Source organism: Callithrix jacchus, chromosome 7 (genome assembly GCF_049354715.1).
Source record: "Callithrix jacchus isolate 240 chromosome 7, calJac240_pri, whole genome shotgun sequence".
Lineage (NCBI taxonomy): Eukaryota > Metazoa > Chordata > Mammalia > Primates > Cebidae > Callithrix > Callithrix jacchus.
In genome coordinates, this window is record NC_133508.1 from 130,078,378 (window position 1) to 130,092,839 (window position 14,462).

The 14,462-nt window shown below is 38.5% G+C and overlaps 1 protein-coding gene and 1 long non-coding RNA gene across 8 annotated transcripts in view; one reads left to right on the forward strand and one right to left on the reverse strand.

Annotated features, from left to right (window-relative positions):
• RPAP2 (RNA polymerase II associated protein 2) overlaps positions 1 to 14,462 on the forward strand; it is a 152,794-nt gene that overhangs the window by 49,515 nt on the left and 88,817 nt on the right. The window lies entirely within an intron of this gene.
• The window catches only part of LOC144577048 (uncharacterized), a 66,811-nt gene continuing 60,316 nt past the window's right edge, over positions 7,968 to 14,462 (reverse strand). The window contains exon 3 of the long non-coding RNA XR_013520267.1: positions 7,968 to 8,094. This is a non-coding gene — a long non-coding RNA (uncharacterized LOC144577048). The remainder of the gene's footprint in view (positions 8,095 to 14,462) is intronic.

The window sequence follows — 14,462 nt, forward strand, 5'->3', positions numbered from 1 at the left end:
GGCATTTTGTCACTGGGGGAAGAAAAAGCAGGCATAAGGGCCAGCATTGGATAAAGAGCCTTACAGTGAAAAATACAGAGATTTTAGACACCCAGAGACATGCACATATAAAGAGAAAGGAGGAAATACACAAATGTATTTGTGGAGAAGTAACCTCACTGTTCAGCCTTTTAGCCTGTTCCCACTAACAATGACTATAGGCATACATGGGAATATGTCTTTTTTAAAAAAATAATTATCCTATAATTCAGAAAACCTTCACATCTACTCTCAAATTTCCAATGGAAATTTTAAGTAACAACTTGTAGAAATTTCTGGAATTCATGTTTAAAAACAAACTGCTTATAAGTCTCTGTAGCTAGGCTAAAGATTCTAAATGGCAGTTGTAGTCACTGAAGATGAATATAAGATAATATGTTCAGTAGTAGCATTCTTTATGTATATTGCTAAGTTTTATTATTACTATAATAGCATTTTTTTAATCCATGAAAGCTGTTTTCAGAATTTCTCATGTGAATTCTTAGAAGAGAATACATACATACACCTATGTATTATATGTTAGTATGTTGCTAAACTGCCTCAAGTCTAACTGTTGTTAAAGGGGGAAGAAAATCAACATTTTGACCAAAACATGATAGTCCAGAACAACATAAATAAAACAGTCTTGAATTTTCACACCAAAAGTAAATAAGCTGTTTTGGTAGCAAGTCATCTTCTCCTGGTGGCTTTCATTGTACTTTCACAGATGTATTAACATTTTCTACATCTGTGTCAGGTGCAGTGGCTCATGCCTATAATCCTGGCATTTTGGGAGGCCAAGGCAGGAGGATTGCTTAAGTCCATGTGTTCAAGACCAGCCTGAACAACATAGTGAGACCCTGTCTCTACAAAAAATAACAACATTAGGTAGGCATGATGGCACATATCTGTAGTCCTAGCTACTAGGGAAGCTGAGGTGGGAGGATTGCTTGAGCCGAGGAGATCAAGGCTGTAGTGAGCCATAATCATGCCACTACACTCAAGCCTGGGTGACAGAGCAACACCCTATCTCGAATAATAATAATTTGGACCATAACATGTAATATATCAATGTATACTGATGGAAATTGTATTTGCATATCTCAGAAAAAATCTGATCAAATAGAGTTGGTACAGTTGATCATTGCACACTCAGTGAAATGCATCCCATGTGAAAATACATCATGACCCATTTCCGCTTTATTTACATTTCTCACTGATTCCATGGGACTTGAATTACTATTGTGATTGCAACATTTTTTGATACTTATACTATTAATTCAGACCCCAAGTGGTTACCCAAGAGCACATGGAAGAAAGACCTTTGTTTTGAGACGGAGTCTCACTCTGTCACCCAGGCTGGAGTACAGGAGTGCAATCTCAGCTCACTGCAGCCTCTGCCTTCCAGGTTCAAGCAATTCTCCTTCCTTAACCTCCCGAGTAGCTGGGACTATAGGCACGCACCGCCATGCCCGGCTAATTTTTTGTATTTTTAGTAGAGACAGGGTTTCACCATGTTTGCCAGGATGGTCTTGATCTCCTGACCTTGTAATCCACCTACGTTGCCCTCCCAAAGTGCTGGGATACTGGCATGAGCCACTGTGCCCATTTGGAAAGACCTTTTAAAGCAGAGCTTAAGCACTATACATTTATGAAGGAATTAATGTTCCTTTAATTCCTTTTAAAATGTCCTCTCATTCTTATTTAATAAATGTTATAATTAAACTCTTAAGCACTCCTTACACATAGAAGAGCATCTATAATGGTGATAACTGATTGATCTTTTTTTTTCAAAGAACTCATTAGAAATGCAGTAAAACAACCTGATAATTGCTCAGATTTATTGCTTCAGTACTTGGTTGTAATTTTGCATCTTAGTTGAAGTTTACCAGACTTTATTCTTACATCTGATTTTTTTTCCTTGAAAAGGTACCATATAGTGAAATAATATAGAGTTGAACCTGATTTTCTCAACTAAATATGCTGTAGTGAGATATTAGACTCTCTCCACAATCTTTGATGCATGACTTTACTAAAAATGTGTATAAATATATGTAGATAAGTCTTCTATAGGCCAGTGCAGTGGCTCATGCCTGTAATCCCAACACTTTGGGAGGCTGAGGCAGGTAGATGAGGTCACAACTTCGTGACCAGCCTAGCCAACATGGTGAAACCTCATCTCTACTAAAAATACAAAAGTTAGCCGGGCATGGTGGCACATGCCAGTAGTTCCAGCTACTCTGGAGGCTGAGGCAGGAAAATCACTTGAACCTAGGAGGCGAAGGTTGCATTGAGCTGAGATGGTGCCACTGTACTCCAGCCTGGGCAACAGAGTGAGACTGTGTCTCAAAATGAAAGATAGTCTTCTATAAATATTTTAGTACCTATGTACTCTACTGTGTAAAGCTTATTAATGTATTTATATATTTTGAAGTTAGAAAGGACAGACGTCTGGGCGCAGTGGCTCACGCATGTAATCCCAGCACTTTGGGAGGCCAAGGTGGGTGTATCACGAGGTCAGGAGATTGAGATCATCCTGGCCAACATTGTAAAACCCTGTCTCTACTAAAAATACAAAAATTAGCTGGGCATGGTGTTGCGTGCCCATAATCCCAGCTACTCGGAAGGCTGGGATGGGAGAACCAGGGAGTCAGAAGTTGCAGTGAACCGAGATCACGCCACTGCACCCCAGCCTGGAGACAGAGCGAGACTCCATCTCAAAAAAAAAAGGACAATAATGAATTGCGTAAAATTAGATTTTATGATGTGGTATCAAAGTATATCTTATTTGTTTTTATATTCCTCATAATTCCATGTTATCCACAATATAGGAAACCAGAAAGTAAATAATCACTTTTCATCATGGTCACTGTATTCAGAATAGCTTCTTTGAGAAGATTTAACTGGTATTTTGAGATTTTCTTGCCCTAGAACACACTGCTCAGCTTCTGTCCCATTTATTCCTTCCCTCTTCCCTTTGCTCTTAGTCTTCCTCAGTCTTCTGTGACCTCTGTCCGTATATTTGAGTCTGTAACACAAGAGCGGACTGTGCCAATGGTAACTTAAAACTGAGAAATATAGGGAAACGTCCAGACCAAAACTGGAAGCCAAAGAGAAGACATACAGAAGGCTATATAGAGAAGCAGCTTAACTGGCCTAATTTCCTTCATGTGCGGCCCATATGCCAGAAATGGGAATGAAGTTTCCTCGAGAGTGCTTATACTTAAAATGTAACTTTTCCACCCAAGTTGAATATAAAAGCTTTGTAAATAGGCCACTACTTTGAATTCTGATGGTCTATGGTTCATTGCAGCATAGGAATCCGATGTCTCTTGGTGGCCAGGGAGAGAGGTATGTGTTGTGTTCTGTGTGAATTATTTGGTCATCCAATGAAGGAGATAAATACTTTGTATTACTCAGAAAGGATAGAGGATAAAGTGACTTGTAGTAGTCTAACATGGATATGTGCTATTCCTAGTTCTATGCCCTTGATGTTCTTTAATGGAAAGCTTTCAAGACCATCTCCAAAAATGTCTGCTTTCATTTTATTTATCTGAACTGGCTGTTTCCAGTGAACTGTGGCCTCCTTCCTAGGCAGAGACCATACAGTAGTTTATTCCCTCTAAAAGCTTTGAGTATTCCTGTCGTTCAGGGAGTAGCATGTAAGTCCTGGGAAATGGTATTTAAACAAGCTCAACTTGACCATGATCACTAAACAAAAGCCATCACTGGACATGGGCAGCCACTTTAGGTAACCATCATACAGATAGATACTCCAGAGAGTCACTTCCCTAGGGCTACTGGACCTGAATGGAAAGATGTGGCTAAGGCTTTTTGCCTCAGCAGGCTATTTTTTTAAAGCCTGCCTATCACTAATTTCCTCAGAAAAAATTGTGAACACACCATGAAAAACAAAGAGATGGTTCCTTAGAAATTTATTGGTTACAAGTATTCCCAACTCTTTCCCTTAACAGTCCAAATTTAATTTTAGGTATCTGAGACCATATTAGAAGATCATTGAAATTGCTTTTTTATATTTTCTTATAATTATGGAATTTTTATATTTAATTGAACTGTTTAAAGTTGAGATAAAATTCATATACAATTCACCATTTTAAAATACACAAAATATACAATTCACTGGTTTTTAGTATATTCAGTATGTTATACAACCATCACCACTATCTAATTCCGGAACATTTCTGTTACCCCAAAAAGAAACCTCCTATCTATTAATTTAGTCCCAATCTCTGTCTTGACAGATTTATCTATTTCTGAATTTTTCATATAAATGGAATCATATATGACCTTTTGTATCTGGCTTCTTTCACTTAAAATGTTTTCAAGATTGATCCATTTTGTAGCATGTAACAGTACTTCATTCCTTTTTATGACCAAATAATATTCCATTGTATGGATATACCACATTTGTTTATTCATCAGTTGACAAACATTTGGGTTATTTCCAGTTTTGGGTATTTAATGGATAATAGTTCTATAAACATTAATGTACAGATTTTTTGTGTGAGCGTATGTTTTATGTTCTCTTAGGCATATACCTAGGAGTAGAGTTGCTGGGTCATATAATAACTCTTTTTAACCTTTTATTAAAGAACTGCCAAAGTGTTTTCCACAGTGGTTGTATCGTTTAACATTTCCGCTAGCAACGTATGAGGGCTCCAAAGATTGAATTTTACAAGTTATCTCATCTTGCTTCACACTCAGTAGTCATTTTAAAGGCTTATATATGTGGTTTCCCTAAAACTTAAATATGCCTATTCTAATTGATTTTAGACTTTCATGGACTTGTAACATCAATTTCTTATGTTTTAGGAATTTCTGCTACACAAGCAAAATGCATACTTATGAGCTAAAAACAAAGGTCATGGTGTTCATAGTGTTCAATTTGAAAACTATGAAATGTCTGAACAGTAGCTAGTGGTATTCTTTTGGATTCCTCAGTATCCATAAAATTCATTTTTTGTTTCTTGCTTATATAAATCTTGAATTTGTTTATCTTATGATATTTACTATCCTATCACCTTTGTTATTGTGAAGCTTAAGTACCTGTTTACTGAGGTTTAAACAATAATTAGATTACTTCTATATGTTCCCATACCTATTGCTGAGAGTTTATATAAAAAAAAAATATTCTTACATTGAAATAACTTTACTCTCAGCCAACAGAGCTATATGGGAGTCTAGATACCTTTCTAAAGAAATAATACTTGTTTAAATTTTTAATCAAAGCTGAATATCTATAATAATTTTCCCCACAGAATTTCCTATATCTTTGGCAGTTTTATATTCCTACTCTTTTTTTTATTCATAATTAGTTGAGTGTCCCCACCTTCAGGCCATACTCACATTAAAAGTTGCCAAGGATCCTGAACAAAAAGATAGGGACTCCAGCTTCCCCATCCCAAGCAGCAGCAGTGGTGGTGATGACAGCAGTTAGCAGCAGCTGGCCCTTGGCCACTCACAGCCCTGATTTTAGGAGCCAGTCCCTAGATCTGCCAGTGCCGTCATCACATCCTAACTGAGCTCTCTGAGAGCTAGGAAGCATGAAGCTTAAGGGCACTGTTACCCCAGCATCAGGGTTCTGCACTACAAGGGTGTGATAAACATTGTGTGTGGACATAGTTGATTACAATTCAATCTTAAGAGTATTGAAAAAAAGCTGGAGACACCATTTTGATTGAATTGTTACATAGCAACAATGATGAAGAAAAACTTTTCCAACATTCATCTGCTAAGCAGTTCTATAGATGTGTCACAAACAGGAATTAGATATAAAGTTGTAAAGTCTCTATAGCCCAGCCCTTTAAGCAAATCTATGTGTAATATATCACCACAAAGTGAATTACAAAGAACTTTTTTCTTTTGAATTAGAAATATCAGTGGAAAGCATCTCTGCTTCCTTATTAATGGGTAAACCTAAAGCACTAAATGCAAACATTAACAAGACATAAACCATCTGTTATAAGAAAAACATTTTATTTTATTTGACTGTCATAGTCTCTTATAATCAAAGTTTTTATCTCAGTTTTCTAGATAGTAGTTCTGAAATGGAAAGTTAATAATGACATACTTCTTAATAGTATATTCTTCTTGTCTACTTTTTTCTCTTAGAAGTACTTTAATAGACTAGCCTCACATCCTCTTGGTTTTTCAAATTTGGGGACATTCACTTTGTGCCTAAGATAAAATTAAATGCAATTTTAATTTATGTAATTTTTTTTTTTAGACAGGTTATCTGTCACCCAGGCTGGAGTACAGTGGCACAATCTCAGCTCACTGCAACCTCTGTCTCCCAGGCTCAAGCAATCCTCCCACCTCAACCTTCCAAGTAGCTGGGACTATAGGCATGTGCCACCATGCTCAGCTAATTTTTGTTTTGTTTTGTTTTTTGTAGAGATAGATAGGGTTTCACCATGTTGCCCAGGCTGGTCTTGAACTCCTGAGCTCAAGCAATCCTCCCATCTTGTCCTTACATAGGACACTCAACCTATTTTCCTTTTTTATTTTCTATTTTTTTTCCTCTCATTAAAAATGATCCTGGCACAGTGGCTCACGCCTGTAATCTCAGCACTTTGGGAGGCTGAGGCGGGCAGATCACCTGAGGTTAGGAGTTTAAGACCAACCTGGCCAACATGGTGAAACCCCGTCTCTACTAAAGATATACAAATTAGCCAGTTGTGGTGGTGTGCACCTGTAATCCCAGCTATTTGGGAGAATTGTTTGATCTGGGAGGCGGAGGTTGCAGTGAGCCGAGATTGCGCCACTGCACTCCAGCCTGGGTGACAGAGTGAGAAAAAAGAGAAAGAAAAGAAAGCAAGATAACTAGAAGGAAAGGTTGGGTCTATTGGTGATAGATATTGGAGAGATAGATTTTTTGTTTGTTTGTTTTGAGACAGAGTCGCACTCTGTTGCCCAGGCTGGAGTGCAGTAGCATGATCTTGGCTCACTGCAACCTCCGCCTCCCATGTTCAAGCAATTCTTGTGCCTCAGCCTCACAAGTAGCTGGGACTACAGGCGTGTGCTACCACATCCACTTAATTTTTGTATTTTTAGTAGAGGCAGGGTTTCACCATGTTGGCCAGGCTGGTCTACATACACCTGTGGTCTATCCCTTCTTTCTTATCCTGCCTCATTTCATACGATCCTACCTTGTTCTTTACATTCCTGTCACTCTGACCTTCTTTCATATCTTTCTCATCATAATCTTTACCACCACAGGACACAGGTCTAGAATGTTATCTTCTCTCTTCCCTTGGTTAATTCCTCTTCATCTTTCAGAACTTGAGGAAGTGTTTACTCCTCAAGAAACTTTCCCTGACTTCCCTGACTAGATCAAGTATTTCTATATATAGGCCCTCACAACACTATATACTTTTTTTCTTAGCACTTATCCTGTTTTCAGTTTTATATTTAATTGTATGATTACTTGATTAATGTCTGTCTGTCTGTCTTACTATACTTTAAATTTTTAGGGACTGGCTCATCTTTATTTTATTTTTTCCTTTTGAGACAGGGTCTCATTCTGTCACCCAGGTCTTTTGAGACAGGGTCTCATTCTGTCACCCAGGTTAAAGTGCAGTGGCACAGTCACAGCTCACTGCAGCCTTAACCTCCTGAGTTCAAGTGGTCTTCCTGCCTCAGCCTCCTGTGTAGCTGGGACCATAGGTGTGCATCACCATGCTCAGCTTTTTAAAAAAAAATTGTGTAGAGATTGGGGGAGTCTCACTTTGTTGCCCAGGCTGGTCTCGAACTCCTGAACTCAAGCAATTCTCCCGCCTTGGCCTCCCAAAGTGCTGGGATTATAGGCATGAGCCACCATGCCCAGCCTATTCATCTTTAAATTAAAAAAAAAAACAGTTAAAACAAATATACTATCCTTTGTTCTTTACCTCAGGCTATCATCCACTTACCTTGAAGTGGCTTGTCTACTCTCTTCTTGAAGAGCTTGTCTACTCTCAGTGATTCCAGTGCTTCTCATTAATCCTTTGCATTCTGGGTCTTGCTCCCATCTTTTATGGAATTGATTTTCTCAAAGCCTCTACTAGTAGTAACAGCCTAGTTAAACAAAGAGCAATGAGGCAATGAAATGAAAAGGGAGAGACAAATGATGAGAAACACTACAGCTCTAGAATCTACAAGGTTTAGCAGAGTTGGAGAAAGTCAAACATAATTTTAAGATGGCTGCAAAAATACTGGTGCCTTCTGGGAAGTCAGTAGGAATAACTAATTGAAAGAGATGATGCATTTGGTTTTGTTTCTTTGTTTAAGACGGAGTTTTGCTCTTGTTGCCCAGGCTAGGGTGCAATGGCACAATCTCAGCTCACTGCAACCCCTGCCTCTCAGGTTCAAGCAATTTTCCTGCCTCAGCCTCCTGAGTAGCTGGGTAGAGACAGGGTTTCAAAATGTTGGCCAGGTTGGTCTCAAACTCCCGACCTTAGGTGATCTGTCCGCCTCAGCCTCCCAAAGTGCTGGGATTACAAGTGTGAGCCACCGCAGCGGGCAGTGCATTTTGTTTTATACCTGTTTTGCAAGTGCTGGGACTTCCTGTTCTATTTAAGATTTAGGCAGATTATCAGTTCTGTGGCTCCCTGACAGGAGCTGAAAATGTGGACCTGGAGCTGAAGAATGGGTAGAGACAGGTAGAAGAATGGTGTTGAAAATCAGAGGCCTAGATTTTGGTGTCAGCACTGGGATGGATGAGATGGCACATGTAGAGGATGTTAAGTGCAGAGTTATGATGGGACAGCACTTTGTGGGACAGCTGGATCAAGGCCAAGGATGCCTGAAGAATACTGAGAAAGCAGAAAAGTGGGAGGGAGGGGAAACAGACACTTTGAGCACCAACTGTATGCAAACACTGTCTTAGACACTTAACATTATTTCATTTGATCCTCACAATTCAGTCTGGTCTGTAGTGGTGTTCCAGTCACCAACAGAAGAAATATATTCTGAAAAGACATGAACTTTGCCCAAAGTCAGAGCTGGGATTCAGACTCAGATCCTATCAGACTTCAAAACGTGCCCTATGCACTGCAGTCTGCCTCAGACAGGTATGTAATCAACCAGAACACTGTTCAATAGTCCAAAGTAAGTTTAAGGTTCAAGAAAAAGGTAGTTAACTACCTTTCTGGATATGAAGTAGTTGCCCTCTGCTGAACAAGAATGAGAATAGGGACTAAGGGCTGTGGTTCTGTCAATTAGGTGGTGTGGGTAACCTTCAAGAAAGCAGTTTCCACAGAATGACAGGAGTAGAAACCAGATTGCAAAAGCTGCTATAGTAGATGGTGTTGGGGCACTAGATGGAGCAAATGCCGACTATTTTCATATGGTTGGCAAAAGCAGAAAGGAGAGGGGGTTTATAATCCAATATGATATGAAAAATTGTCAGAAGATTCTCAGGATAGTGGAAGTTTGAGCATTTTGGTAGCAGAGAGGAAGGAGACATTAGACAGGCAAGGCTGGAAGAACTAGAGGGTAACTGGTGAAATGTCGCCCATGAAGAGACTGGGAATGACATCAAAGGTGTATTTGCCTCTTTTTCTTTCCTAACTCCTTTTACACACTTTCCTTTCCTATGTATCTACCACATATTTCTCTCTCCTTGCCTTAAATGTCAGTGTTATTTGGTAACATTTTGCCTCCTGCTCTTAATTTCAAAAGTGAATGAACCAAAGCTTGTGTATTTCAGCTCCCATATTATTAATTTTCATTATTGTTACATTCATTACTGTATTATTAGTTTCATTCTAGCTCTGACTGATTCTTATCCCTCTTTCTCCGCAGATCAATGATTCCTCTAGGAGAATTAATTTAGGCATTTCTGAGCTTGAGTTATACAGCCACTATGTTTAATTATGGTGGCTAACCTTTATTTTCTCATATTCATGATTTTTTACCTTCCCCCCGCCTTCTCACCTTCCATGACCCATGTACCAGTTTTAGGAACATAAATGTAATTTACCAAAAATATATATATATGTATGTGTGTATGTGTGTATGTGTGTGTGTGTGTGTGTGTGTGTGTGTATGCACACACATGTAAGTTTCTACTGAGAATAAGAGAATTTCTATTTATCCAATATTGTGTTTGGACAATATATAAACAGTGCCAAACCAGGAAAGATGTCTTTAGTAAGGGAGGTGAATCTGAAGCAGTTTTCTTACCAAAACATAATCTCCATGCAGTTAAAGGCATTGTCTGGATTACTTTGGTCTTCCTAGTGCCAAGCACTTAGTCTAGCACTTAGTACTATCATTCAATGAATATTTGTTGAGTACATCAAAATAATGAATGAATGAGAAAAACTTGGATAAATTATTGTTGGTATTATGAACTTTGGCATAGATTTGGTAACACTGGTAAAATTGCATTGCACATTAAAAAAAAAAAATAGAGGCTGGGCTCAGTGACTTACACCTGTAATTCCAGCACTTTGGGAGGCCGAGGTGGGCAGATCACAAGGTCAAGAGATCGAGACCATCCTGGCCAACATGGGTGAAACTCTGTCTCTACTAAAAATACAAAAATTAGCTGGGCGTGGTGGTGCGCACCTGTAGTCCCAGCTACTTGGGAGGCTGAGGCAAGAGAATTGCTTGAGCCCGGGAGGCAGAGGTTGCAGTGAGCTGAGATCACGCCACTGCACTCCAGTCTGGCAATGGAGTGAGACTCTGTCTCAAAGAAAAAGCAAAAATAGTTGCTTACTATTGTGACTGAAGAAAACAGTTTCATTATAGAGACATAAACTCTATAATGATTCACATTTTCCAGTGTGGGTACAGTCTGATAAAGATGTGACTATTTAGCCTTAAAAGAATTGCTACTTTTTTTTTTTTTTTTTAAGACGGGGTTTCTCCATGTTGGTCAGGCTGGTCTTGAACTCCCAACCTCAGGTGATCCGCCCACCTCAGCCTGCCAAAGTGCTGGGATTACAGGTGTGAGCCACTGTACCCGGCTAAGAATTGCTACTTTTAACCAAACCCAGCATAGCCTTTTTTCGAATGTAATTTTTTAAAAAATCTTTAATAAAATTAACAAAAAAAATTATATCATATTTAGATGTATATATGAGATTATCTTTTAATTCATTAGTTATAAAATTAGTGAACACTTTAACTTTTTAAGTGTTTCTTTGATTCAAACTTTACTCCAAATATTGATTTTATCTTCCATGGACTTAACTCTTTCTCTTCTGTTGCCTGATAAAATAGAAGATTGGTTATAGAGCAGTTAATCACCAGACAGATATCATCTCAATAGAGGTGGCACTAAGTCTTTTAGTTATTTATCTGATGCATCACAGACACAATTCTGGACAATTCTTTAAATGTTTTACATGTTGATACTTGTTCGTTGAATTGGAAGCATTTATCAAATATTAATGGGTCCTAATGGAAATTTTTTACTCAAGAGGCAAACTCTTCCTTTAACTAGTTTTATGGAATGTACTTTAAAAAAATAGCCTTGCAAACTTGAATGAAAGTTATAAGGAGAAAAAAATTATTCCCAGATGTATTAAGAGTGCTTGTTAAATTCAAGATCCTGATCACCGACTGTGTGTTTTTCTCTGTTGTCTTTAAACATTTCCAATCAGATTGTGTATTACAGAGACTCAGCAGCTTTTAAATATTCTTCTTGCCTCTGGCTTTTCTCATTCTGATAATTCCAGGTAACAAATAAAGTCATGTAGTTTTTGGAAACCAAATTCAAATGCTTCCATTTTATTACTTAACTATTTTTACAAAGTTTTAAAGCAAATTATAAAAGCCAAAATGGTGAAAAAGAGCCTGGAATTTTCTGGTTCTCACTATTGGCAGTTTGCCTTGTCCCACCATTCACTTTGAATGAGTTTGGGATTTGGCTGTTTGTTATTTTAATACAGCTCAAGTATACTCTCCTTTAAAAGACAGAGGAATGTATCAAAATGCACAAGGCTTAATATTGAAAATTCCATGAGCAGCAAAAGCACTTTAGAAACTGCTCCAAACTGCTTGAATACCTGCAATTTCTGTGGTGGTGAAAAGACATTACAGTAATTGAATCTCCTGAACTATTTCAATTTTACTTATTTACTGATTTTCTTTTCAGTGAGTTTTGAGGCCCCACACTAATTATAGGTTTCTTATCACCTAGAGGTTTTTCATTACAATGAGTAACAAATCAGCTGAATGTTCCGTGAGAATAAAGCAACTGTCAGGTTATAACTAGTATTATTCTGGTTTCAGTGCAGAGAAAAATGTTGCTCTAAAACACTGAGACTTACACAACTTTTACATGCTCCAAAATCAAGTTCCCAAACATATAAAATTAAGTGCCACTAGCTAATTCTTTGCAGCCAAGGTTATACATTGAGATAAAAGGTTATACGCTGAAAGTAGAAATAAAATCTATACTCCTTCCCCAGGAAAAGAAAAAAAAAATACACATTTGAAAAAATAGAAGCCCTTTTTATAATTTGAAAGAGTATATGAACCCCTGCATCCCAAGTTAAGATAAGGAAGTGGAGTTTGTAAATGTAGGCTTCTCTTTTGAGGAACCTGATGATAAGGGTAGGAAAGAGATTGAACAGTAACCATTTGTTTTGGATAGAAGCAGACTTAATCATAGGGCATGGAGAAGGAGCAAATAAAGAAAAATAATTTGAAGCTGCATGCAAGGTAGATATACATGATGGAACAGGGCAGGTCTCAGAGGAGGCACAAGTAAATGTGATCATGGCACAGGCAGATGGAATAGTGTGAATGGGAGAGAAATGTTCTATCTTCTGAAACAGGAAGAAAATAAATGAAGAAAAACACAGCTGCAGATATGTTCATAGGTAGAAGGGAGAGATTTTTACATCATGCCTAATGACTTCATTTTTTAATGAAATAGGGTATGAGGTTCTAAGAGTAAAGAAGTTATGGTTGTATAAAGAATGAAAACACAATTGACCCTTGAACAACTTGGGTTTATGGGTTTGAACTGTGCAAGTCCACCTATATGTGGATATTTTTCCACCTCTGCCACACCACTTCTCTTCCTCCTCCTTCTCAGCCTAATCAATGTGAAGAAGACAAGGTTAAAGACCTTTATGATGATCTACTTCCACTTAATGTGGAGTAAATATATTTTCTCTTGGTTGTGATTTTCTTAATAACATTTTCTTTCCTATAGCTTACTTTATTGTAAGGATCTAACACATATCCTTACATATGTATTATGTAATATGGTAAGCATAAAACATAAAATATGTGTTAATTGGCTGTTTATGTTGTCTGTAAGGCTTCTGGTCAACAGTAGGCTATTTGTAGACATTTCGAGGGTCAAAAGCTATACACAGATTTTCAACTGCATGGGGGAGCGGGTCAGTGTCCCTAATGCCTGTGTTGCTCGGGGGTCAACTGTAATGATAATGGAGTAGTCATTGAGAGGATCCAGAAAAGGAGCTAATTCAGGGTGAGAGAAAATTGACAAGTGACATTAAGTATCCAGATGAGGCTACATATCATGGATTTGTATTGGTATCGACGACCTTCAGGGTTCCCTTCTTCCCCATGTCCCCATACCACCAGTAGTTTTCAGCCGTCTATTGTACGTGTGGAGAAAGCAGATTGCAACATTTATCTCAGGGTGTACATTTTGCTAGGCAGAAAAGCCAAGGCAAGAATGCAAGAGGTTTGGAAGAATACTCGTGAGATATTCGTTCCAAAAATCAATACAAATAAGGAAGGAAAGTAGAGAGTTACCTTAGAGAGAAAATTGGTCATCCTATTTTTGTGTTTCTCCCCCCAAAATGGTATCTTCAACTCTGACATCTCTGCTAAGTTGTAGACCCAAATTTTTTTATTTTTTGCTGCGCACCTTCATTTCTTTTTTTTTTTTTTTTTTGAGACAGAGTTTCGCTCTTGTTACCCAGGCTGGAGTGCAATGGCGCAATCTCAGCTCACCGCAACCTCCGCCTCCTGGGATCAGGCAATTCTCCTGCCTCAGCCTCCTGAGTAGCTGGGATTACAGGCACGCGCCACCGTGCCCAGCTAATTTTTTGTATTTTCAGTAGAGACGGGGTTTCACCATGTTGACCAGGATGGTCTTGATCTGTTGACCTCGTGATCCACCTGCCTCGGCCTCCGAAAGTGCTGGGATTACAGGCGTGAGCCACCGCGCCCGGCCGCGCACCTTCATTTCTATATGCCTTAAATATTTCAAACTCTCAAATTTGAAATTAAGTCATTTTGCCTTTCTTTCCTTTTTAAAAAAATTATACTAAGTTCTGGAGTACATGTGCAGAATGTGCAGGTTTGTTACATTGGTATACAGGTGCCAAAGTGATTTGCTGCACTCATCAACCTATCATCTACATTAGGTATTTCTCCTAATGCTTTCCCTCCCCTATTCCCCCACCCCCTGACAGGCCTTGATGTGTGATGTTCCCCACCCTGCGTCC